General features: G+C 47.4%; 1 long non-coding RNA gene across 1 annotated transcript; it reads left to right on the top strand.

Annotated features, from left to right (window-relative positions):
• The first annotated feature begins 4 nt into the window (after positions 1-4).
• LOC148648701 (uncharacterized) lies at positions 5-10,070 on the top strand. The gene is made up of 3 exons (XR_015926432.1): positions 5-168; positions 4,446-6,728; positions 9,525-10,070. It is a non-coding gene; the product is annotated as an uncharacterized LOC148648701 (long non-coding RNA).
• Positions 10,071-10,274: the final 204 nt, after the last annotated feature.

Here is a 10,274-nt window from a genome sequence, read left to right as displayed (position 1 = left end):
CGAGCTTGCTTACTGCAGCTCAAAAGACAATCGCAGCACCGCAGTGAGTGTGTTTTGTCAAATACGATGTTTACCATGGCGAGGCCAGGGAGGAGGAGGAGGAGGAGGAGGAGGAGGAGAGGAGCTGGAGAGACGTCTGTTTCCAAGGAGATCCGCTCGTGCCTCAAGGTGATTTTACACGTCTCACGGGAAAAGTGTGGGAAAAAGTGGGAAAAGTGGGAGTGCGAGTGTGTGATGCGAGACTGCGTGAGGGGAAGTGCTGAGCAAGAAGAATTAGGCTCTGCCTGAGCCCAGGCCGCCTCTCGTAGCTTCCCGAGTGTGTCACCTTGCGCCCTCTGCTGTTCGTTCTGAAGAGGTGCCTTTGAATCCTCTCCACCTGCTCCTCACGGATGTGGAAGAGGTATGTGACTTCACCATAAGCCCCTGAGTCTTTCTCATAGGCCGGACACCGCCATCCAGCCAAAGGGGTTCACCGTTTACCGCATGGACAGAAACCACCAAGCAACCGGCAAACACAAAGGCGGAGGCGTTTGCTTCCTGGTCAACAGCAAGTGGTGCACCGACGTGAAGGTAATCTCTAAATCCTGCTCGCCGAATCTAGAACACCTGACCATAAAATGTCGACCCTTTTATTTGCCGAGGGAGTTTTCCGCCACTATTATCACAATCGTTTACATTCAACCTCAAGCCTGCGTGGAAGCAGCACATAGCGAACTCCACGACATTATCAACAAGCACGAAAACTCCCACCCAGAAGCCGTCTCAATTGTAGTTGGGGACTTCAACCACTGCAATCTGAGGAAAGTTCTGCAAAAATACATTCAGCATGTCACTGTACCGACAAGAGGAGGCAATATTTTAGACCACTGCTACACAACAATAAAAGGGGCATACAAAGCGCTTCCCAAACCGAGTTTCGGTAAGTCGGACCACATCGCTCTCCTGTTGCTTCCTGAGTACAAACAGAAGCTGAAGACCTCCCCCATTGCGAACAGGTCAGTGCGTTGTTGGTCTGAGGAGGCGGAAAGCAAGTTAATAGACTGCTTTGATAGTACAGACTGGGACGCATTCAGAGCTCCCGACACAGATTTAAATGAGTATACGGACGCGGTCACCAGCTATATTAAATACTGCACCGACGTTTGTGTACCAGAAATGAAAATTAGGTCATTTCCCAATCAGAAACCGTGGTTCAACCACGACATTCGCAATAAAATAAAAGATAGATCCACCGCGTTCAAATCGGGGGACAAAGAGCTGTACAAGAAATCACGGTATGCATTAGAAGAAGCCATAAAACGCGCCAAACGGAGCTACAGAGTGCGGCTTGAAATGCAGTGCGCTGACACCCGGAGGCTGTGGCAGGGATTACAGTCAATCACAGGCTACAAGGGCTGCAGCCAGGAGATTGACACGAACAACACATCCCTGCCTGACGAGCTGAACCACTTCTATGCCCGCTTTGATGCTCTGAACACGGGCACTGCCGAGAAGACCCCAAGCGTGCAGGGCGAGTTTGTTCTGAAACTCTCAGAGCAGGACGTGCAGAAGACTCTGAGCAGGGTGAAAATCCGTAAGGCTGCAGGGCCTGATGGGATACCACCTCGCGTCCTGAGGACATGTGCAGCCCAGCTGACCACAGTGTTTACAGACATCTTTAACTCCTCCCTGTCACAGTCCATGGTCCCCACCTGCTTTAAAAAAACCACTATTGTTCCAACCCCCAAAAAGACAAAAGTGACATGCCTGAATGATTACCGCCCAGTAGCATTAACATCTGTGGTGATGAAATGCCTGGAGAAGCTGGTGTTGTCACACATCAACTCCTCCATCACAGAGTCCCTGGACCCCCTGCAGTTCGCCTACCAGAACAACAGATCAGTGGATGATGCTGTCTCCCTGGCTCTGCATACAGCCTTGGAACACCTGGACACTAAGAACTCGTATGTGAGAGTGCTGTTTGTGGACTACAGTTCAGCATTTAATTCCATCATACCCTGTCAACTGGTGACAAAGCTCAGGGGATTAGGTCTGTGCAACTCTGTCTGCAACTGGCTGCTGGACTTTCTTATCGAGAGACCACAGGTGGTGCGGATAGGCAATAAAACATCAACACCACTCACCCTGAGCACTGGAACCCCACAAGGCTGCTGTCTGAGTCCAAGGTTGTACTCCCTATTTACTCACGACTGCACAGCAAGACACAGCAACAACCGCATCATTAAGTTTGCAGATGACACCACTATAATAGGACTGATCAGTGATGATGACGAGTCCACTTACAGGGATGAAGTTGTACAGCTGCTTAGGTGGTGTCATAGCAATAACCTGGACTTGAACATAAAGAAAACGAAAGAGCTAATAGTGGACTTTCGGAGACACAGGCCACACACTCACAGCCCACTCAGTATTGATGGAACGGAAGTGGAAACAGTCACCAGCTTTAGGTTTTTGGGAATTCACATCTCTAAAGATCTAACCTGGACTGTGAACACTGACTCTATCATGAAGAAGGCTCAGCAGCGCCTTTATTTCTTGAGGTGCCTCAAGCGATGGGGGATGCCAACACATGTGTTGGTGAACTTCTACCGCTGCACTATCGAGAGCGTCCTCACCAACGGGATCACCGTGTGGTATGGCAACACCTCTTCGCGAGAAAGAAAGGCACTGCAGAGAATGGTCAATATGGCCCAGAAGATCATCGGCTGCGGTCTCACCGAGATTAAACAGCTCTATGAGGACCGCTGCCGTGGTAGAATTCTGGCCATCACAGAGGACAGTCACCACCCCGGGCATGAGCTCTTCACCCCACTGCCCTCAGGCAAGAGATATAAGAGCATACGGACACTTACCACTAGATTCTTCAATAGCTTCTATCCACAAGCAGTGAGACTGGCGAACACATTTAGCCATCCCCCTCGGACCACACCTACACCATCACCATCTACCTCATTGTAATTTATTAATTGTACGTCTCCAGTCATTGTTTACACGTCTGTATTGTTTACAGTCAAACTGTCTGCATGTTTACTTGCACATTGTCTATTGTTTGTTTGTACATTGTCTTGATGCACTGTTTGCACTTTGTTTTGTTTTTTACACTTGTTTTATAATCGAGAGACTTTCTGTAAGTAAGAATTCCATTGTACCAGTACCGGTTACATATGGCAATAAAGTTCAAGTTCAAGTTCAAGTTCAAGTTCCTCAAGCTCAGCTCTTCATATCTGCGGTTCGTGTTTTTGTTACCTGCTGCCTGTGGCATTCTGCGCTTGTCTACATTTAAACGTCCTCTACCAAGTGATTGCTCGGGCCACTATCTGTCAGAACTTACTTTGCAGGTTTCTACAGTGTTTTCTAATCCTCCTCCAGTTCAGGAACCATTTGCAACCATGATTAGTTCACTCCCTTCTCTGGAATCTAGAACACTGTTAGACGTTTAAAACGCAGAGGCCCTAGTACAGCCCCCTGTGGTACCCCACTAATTACATCACCCTCATTTCAGCAGCTAGCTCTTATTTATGCTCTCTGTTTTCTATTGAACCTGTCCTGAGTACAAGCCCAGGTTCATTCTGCAATCTGAGAATTCATATTCTATGAGGGACTTTTCTGAACTCGTGAAAACCTTCTAAAAATCTAAATATACTGTATTATATTCTCTGTGTGAGTCCATTACTGTTGTCGCTGGTGCAAAGAACTCTTAACCAGTTAGTTAAGCAAGATCTGTGCTTTATTATCCTAAATCTGTCCTGAGTCGTCTTCCCAATTCCAAATTGTTCCCAAACTATAGGTGTGCCTCTTATTTATTTCTGTTTACCTTTTCCATATTATCTATATTATTGCATTTAATGGATCTTATTGCTCTGTGATTATTTGGTTGAGTTTTGTTTTCGTGTGTGGACAATGTGAATGTGCCAGAAGCTCTGTCTTCTTCTTTGTCTCCGTCTTGTGCACTGAAAAGGATGGGTGAAAAGAAATTGGTCTTATTAATCCGTCTCATAACAGGCGTTGAGCTGTCTGTGGGTGCAGTTAGAGGAGGAGTGTGGAATGAGGTGCTGTAATAATCCTAAATCTGCCTTAATTCCACAAGATGGCCCTGAGCTCCATTCATAAGAAGAGATTAATGTGCTCATTTGGCACTCCTCTGAAATCCACAGAAAACCCCCGGATGCAAAATTCATTAACCTTGCAAAAAGCTGAGGAAAATGTCACAACTGCTGTGTCTTACTCTGGGTACTGGAATTAAGAATACTTTTGATGTTGTCATTAGCAGTTGTAAACATACCAGTATTAGTTGATACGCGCATTTTAGGCGAGTCGCATATAATAATGCAATATTTTTCACGAAATAAATTGGAAGCTCTTAAATTGCAGTATAATTGTATAATATAACTTAACTGTACAGGTAGTCAAGTCGTCTTCATGTCGTTTTTTCTGAACCGTTTCAGGCTGGAACAGAGATGACTCTGAAAGGGGACCTGATTGACATATTCAAAGCCCTTGTCAAGGCATGGACAAAGACCACCCTGCGCATTTCTTCCAGAGGAAACCCGGACACAGAAACCAGAGCCCACAGACGGAAACCTTGTTGCAGTGCATTCGACACCAGGACCGAGTGGCATGCCTGTGCCCGAAGAGAGGTGGGAGTGTGGAACAAGCCGCCCAGCCATGCTGTTGAAGCCGATTCCCTGGCTTCCTTTCAGAAAGAGGTGGATGAGATGCTGAGGACGAGTTGGATACTCATCCCTGGACAGGCCTCCTCCTGTCCGCTAGTGTTCTTATGTTTTTCATGCGCGGTAGAAAAGTCCTCGGGCTAGACAAGCCTGAACCGGGAGGCCACACGGGACAGTGCAGGGGCAGAGCCTGCGTCATGAGCCGGGGCAAGACAGTGGGGAGGCTGGAGGGAGGGGGGCGAGAGACGAGCAGAGAGGAAGATGGGGGGGGTTAAGGCCTGGCTGGTGGACAGGATGGTAAGCAAGGAAAAGTTCTGGTGCCCGGAAGATGCATCTAGGGTGCAGAGAACCCAGACCAGTGAGCATATAGTGACTGTCTCTCTCACAGAGACCCTGATGGCCCGCTTACAGAATAGGCCTGTCAGGGGTGTTCATGTAATCAGCTGTGTCTGTCTCTGAGTCTCCATTTTGCTCCTTTTATCTCCCCTTGGCTTCTGCTTGACCTCTCTCTGGCCTTTGGGCATTTCCACCTTTTTCTTCCTCTCCTTGCCTCTTTTCCCATCGCCTCAGAATGCCACTCTTCCTCGCCCCCTCTCTCTCTCTCTCTCTCTGGTCTCCGAGTCGCCTGAAAAATCCCTGGTGCAAGCTCGCCCTCTGGTGGCCACGGGGGCACAGTACATCTGCGGCGGTGTCTTTGTGTGTGCTGTAGATCGGCCTCAAACGCTGTAGATGTGGAAATCGATGCTCGTCTCTCCTCATGCAGCTGCCGATGGCTGCGACAGGCCGGGATGGCAAACCAGGTCATTCTTACGACTCTCCTGCCACAGGGCTGCAGACTTCTGTTCAAGTCAATCAGCCCTGATGAGTGAACCTCCCAGTCCTGGCCTGGTCTAGAGTCCAGGGGACAGCCCGGCCTCATTATTGACCATGATTTATGGCACAATTACGCCACAATAGAACCTAGAACTGCAAGAGCCTGATTTATCACGCCAGTCAGTTTAGAAACTTCAGAGAGCACCGTAAAACACACAGCCATGGCATCGTTTCCACAATCCCCTCGTGGTCACCAGGACTTCAGGCTGTGTAATGCACATAAACAAGAAATAATAACTTACTGACAAATTAGAACATGTAAAATAAATAAGAGTGCAAGCCATTTGTCTGGAGTTTAAAGTAAAGGGCTGTTGACACAAGATTCCTTAATGAAGCCTGGTTACCAGACCAGAGGTGTTAAGGGTGGTTTCGTCCCTGACCAGCTGTGTGTTAAGTGTGGTTTCGTCCCCGACCAGCTCTATGTTAAGTGTTGTTTCATCACCGACCAGCTGTGTGTTAAAGGTGGTTTCGTCACAGACTAGCCGTGTGTTAAGTGTGGTTTTGTCACCGACCAGCTGTGTTAAGTGTGGTTTCGTCACCGATCAGCTTTGTTAAGTGTGGTTTCGTCACAGAGCAGAGTTGTGTTCAGAATGGTTTTGTGACTGACCAGCTGTGTGTTAAGAGTCCTTACTAACTTACTGAATGAGTCTTGTCTCTGCTGAGGTAATATCATAGCCCCTAGTACAGCCCACTATTGTTACAGGACTATTCTCTTCTCTTACTGTAACCTCCACTTTAACAGAACCCCTCTACTCTATCCCCTATTCCAGAAGGACTGTCCTGAATTTCTGCCATATTCTTACTGTCACACAACATTCTTGTTGTCCTCGAGACCTGACCCTTCACGCAAGAAAAGGAATGCACTGAACTGCAGCTGAATGAATTGCAATGAATATAGTTGCTGTGTTTTAGAAAAGATACTTCTGCTCTGGAAACTGGCAATCAGATACATTCTGGGGCTCAAGGGAATGTCCTGACAGGCTGAAGGAACTGAGCCTTGTTTTCTTACACAGAGAACCTGATACACAGAGACACTGACAGAATCAGCCCTGTGTGAACTGTGCCACATGAACCAGAAGACAGCACTGGAAACTCTGGGGAAGAGCACTGAAGTCTGAGAACAAGAGGCACTTTTTTTTGCGCAGACACTGGTGGGAATGTGGGACAAACTGCCCAGCCTTCTGGGTGAGACTGAAACCTTGGCTTCTTTTAAGAAGCAGCTAGTTGACATCTTTGTAGCAATGTACTGCTAGCTACCAAACAGACCGGAGGAGCTGAATGGCCGGTGCTTGTGCAGTGTGGTGCAGTGGTTAAGCATGGCTGTCTCTGGACCTAGGGTGCTGTCTGGGTGGAGTTTGCATGTTCTCCCTGTATTCACATGCGTTTCCTCTCACAGTCCAAAGTCTTGCTGGTGGGTTAACTGGCTTCTGGGAAAATCATCCCTGGTGTGAGTGTGTGTGTCTGTATAGCGCTGTGATGGACTGGCGTCCTGTCCAGGGGGTGTCCTGCCTTGTGCTTGTCGCTTGCTGCGATAGACCCCAGCTCCCCCAGGACCATGAACTGGATGAAGTGGCTGGAAATGGATGGGTGAATAACACAGCCAAAGAACAACAGAGGACGGTGTAAAAAACCTGGCATCAATATTCCACTCAGGGTGTTTCCCAGGAAAGAAACAGGTTGCCTCAGGTTGGGGAGAGCCCATTTTTCTATGTGAAAAAGCATTAGCACAGAAGAGACAGGAGTGCCACAGGTATTAATAGCGCAAATTAAGATTCATCTCCAGGGCCTGGTGGTATTCCATCAATTGTACTAAAGAAAACGAGAAGTGTTATTTATAGACCATTGAGTCATTAACATAACAGTTCCAGCGGTCACTCTGTCAGGGGTATTGCCCATGGACTGGAAAATTGCTTACAGAGTGCCCATCCATTAACAGGGCAACAAAGCCAAATCAAGTAATTAAAAACCAATACGCTTTCTATTACATGGAGATGATAATTAGTATCACACCAGAGGAACATCTGTAGGGTAGTAATATTATAGGGGAGAATTTCCATGGATTTAGAGGAAGTGAGTCTTGCTTAACTACTGCACTTGATTGAATAAGCAGCAGGTTTACATAGATGCACACATAGCACATGATACAGTATTATTGAGATTTTGAGAAAGCTTTTTTTATAAAGATAAAAGGTGAATTCTACATGAGAGATAAATTCTTGAAATGACGGAGGCAGGCGTTCAAGGCAGCCTTGGAAGCCCAGGTGGCAGGCAACCATGCTGGCCTGGAGAACCCCACATGAACTCAGAGGGAACGTGCAGACTCCTCACAGACGGGCACTCCTGTCTGGATTCGAGCCCTGAACCTCTGGAGCTGTGAGGCATTAGAACCAATGTCCACCCGATCATCTATTTCCTAACTTCTTCTTCAAATTCAGGGTCGTGGGAGAACAAGCAGTGAGCACAATGAGTACACCTTGGACAGGCCACCAGCCCATCACAGGGCACATACTGCCAATTAACCAACCAGCCAGCAGCCATGACACCCTGCAGCTCCCAGCTGGCAGCCCTCTGAAGCTCAGCAAGTATGACCCTGGCCAGTACCTGCAAGGGAAACCTCCTGGGAAAAACTAAGGTTGCTGCTGGAAGAGGTGTTAGTGGGGCCAGCAGGGGGCGCTCACCCTGTGGTCTCTGTGGGTACCAATGCCCCGGTATAGTGATGGGGACACTATACTGTAAACAGGCGCCGTCCTTCGGATGAGACGTAAAACTTAGGTCCTGACTCTCTGTGGTCATCAAAAATCCCAGGGCGTTTCTCGCCAAGAGTAGGGGTGTAACCCCGGTGTCCTGGCCAAATTTTCCATTGGCCCTTACCAATCATGGCCTCCTAATAATCCCCATCTCTGAACTGGCTTCATCACTCTGCTCTCCTCCCCACTGAGAGCTGGTGTGTGGGTGAGTGGACTGGCACACTATGGCTGCCATCCCATCATCCAGGTGGGGCTGCACATTGGTGGTGGTGGAGGGGATCCCCATTACCTGTAAAGCACTTTGAGTGGAGTGTCCAGAAAAGCGCTATGTAAGTGTAAGCAATTATTATTATTATTATTATTATTATTATTGACAAACTAGCCTGTCATTTGAGTGTGGGAGGAAAACAGAGCACTCGGAGGAAGCCCACAGGAAAATGAGGAGAACATGCAGACTCCACACAGACAGTACCCCAGGTCCGGAATTGAATCCAGAGCTAACCACTGTACCCCACTGCTGCCCCAGTACCAACTCCCCTGCCTCACGATGGTTGCTTCAATGTAAAGATTAAATGTTTATGTTGTGTTGCCTATACCGTGCTGCACTGTAACTCTCAGAAGGGTCTTTTTTGAGATTCTGTAGGGTAAAAGGCGTAAACTAAATTCTTTTTAATTCTTAAAAACTCCCTGACATCTGCGAGGAGGCACGGTCGTGTGAAAGCCAGGGTGCCGTTCAGTTTTTTTTTCCCCGACAGCGACATCTAGTGGGACCACGCCGTCATTGCAGCTCTCATACAGTCACACTTGATGATGATGATGATGATACTAATTCTTACACTTGTAGAGCGCTTTTCTGGACACTCCACTCAAAGTGCTTTACAGGTAATGGGGACTCTCCTCCACCACCACCAGTGTGCAGCCCCACCTGGATGATGATGATGATGATCCATACACTCTGACTCTGACAATCCTTCAAACCCCTTGTTTAACAATTTCCAGTTACTCCCATCAGAACGCAGATACCGACTCCCCAACTCCAAAACCAATAGATTTAAGTTCTCATTCATACCTGTTGCCATGTCATTACTTAACACTTGATGTTCTTGATGCAAAGATGTATGTATCTTGTTGTCCTTGATGTGTTTTTTTCTGTCTGTCTTTACACTAACACTGCTGCTGTAAAACAAATTGCACCCTCAGGGATAATAAAGACTCTCTCTCTCCACTTATATAGCTTTTCTGGACACCCCACTCACAGCGCTGGACAGGTCATGGGGATCCCCTCCACCCCCACCAGTGTGTACCCCCACCTGGATGATGCTCCAGTCTGCTCCCCACACACCAGCTCTCAGTGGGGAGGAGAGCAGAGAGATGAAGCCAGTTCAGAGAGGGGGGGGGTTATTAGGGGCCATGACTGGTAAAGACCAGGGGGAGATTCGGCATTAAATTAAAACTTAAATGTGTTCATTGAAATACTCCAAACTCGTAATGTTAAGGCGTTTTTGTTTTAGTTGCTTAATAGCGTTCTGCACGTGACCAGCTTACCTCTGCAACGTGCTCCATTGCTGTACTTAACCCAATAGCTCCTTCATTTACTGTATTGATCCTTCTGATGATCAATTCAACAAATGCGGATCTGCATAAGGTGAACCTGCTTAATGGCTGGAGCAGATGTGATTAATCCTGAGTTAGGGTACTGCTATATTGTGCTGCGTTGTGCATCTTGCTTGTGTTTCATATGGCATTAAAACACTGTATTAACAGGTGAATTTTTCTGTGATTAAGCATTGTGTTTTGCGTTGTTAGTTTCCGAATTTTTTACGTTAGGTTAAAGGGATGTCAGTTAACGACTTAAATGAGATAATTCATTTGACGGACTGTTTTATCTAGATTGGGTCAGTCACCTACACACTAAGCAGCAGCAATGCTGCCGAGTCTAACCACAGAATGGATATACCATCCCGAATCCAGTCGCGCTTGATTT

This window comes from Lepisosteus platostomus, chromosome 14 (genome assembly GCF_059453375.1).
Source record: "Lepisosteus platostomus isolate fLepPlt1 chromosome 14, fLepPlt1.hap1, whole genome shotgun sequence".
In the NCBI taxonomy this organism is placed as follows: domain Eukaryota; kingdom Metazoa; phylum Chordata; class Actinopteri; order Semionotiformes; family Lepisosteidae; genus Lepisosteus; species Lepisosteus platostomus.
Note: the sequence above shows the minus strand (reverse complement) of the source record. Positions and strands in the feature narration are given on the sequence as shown.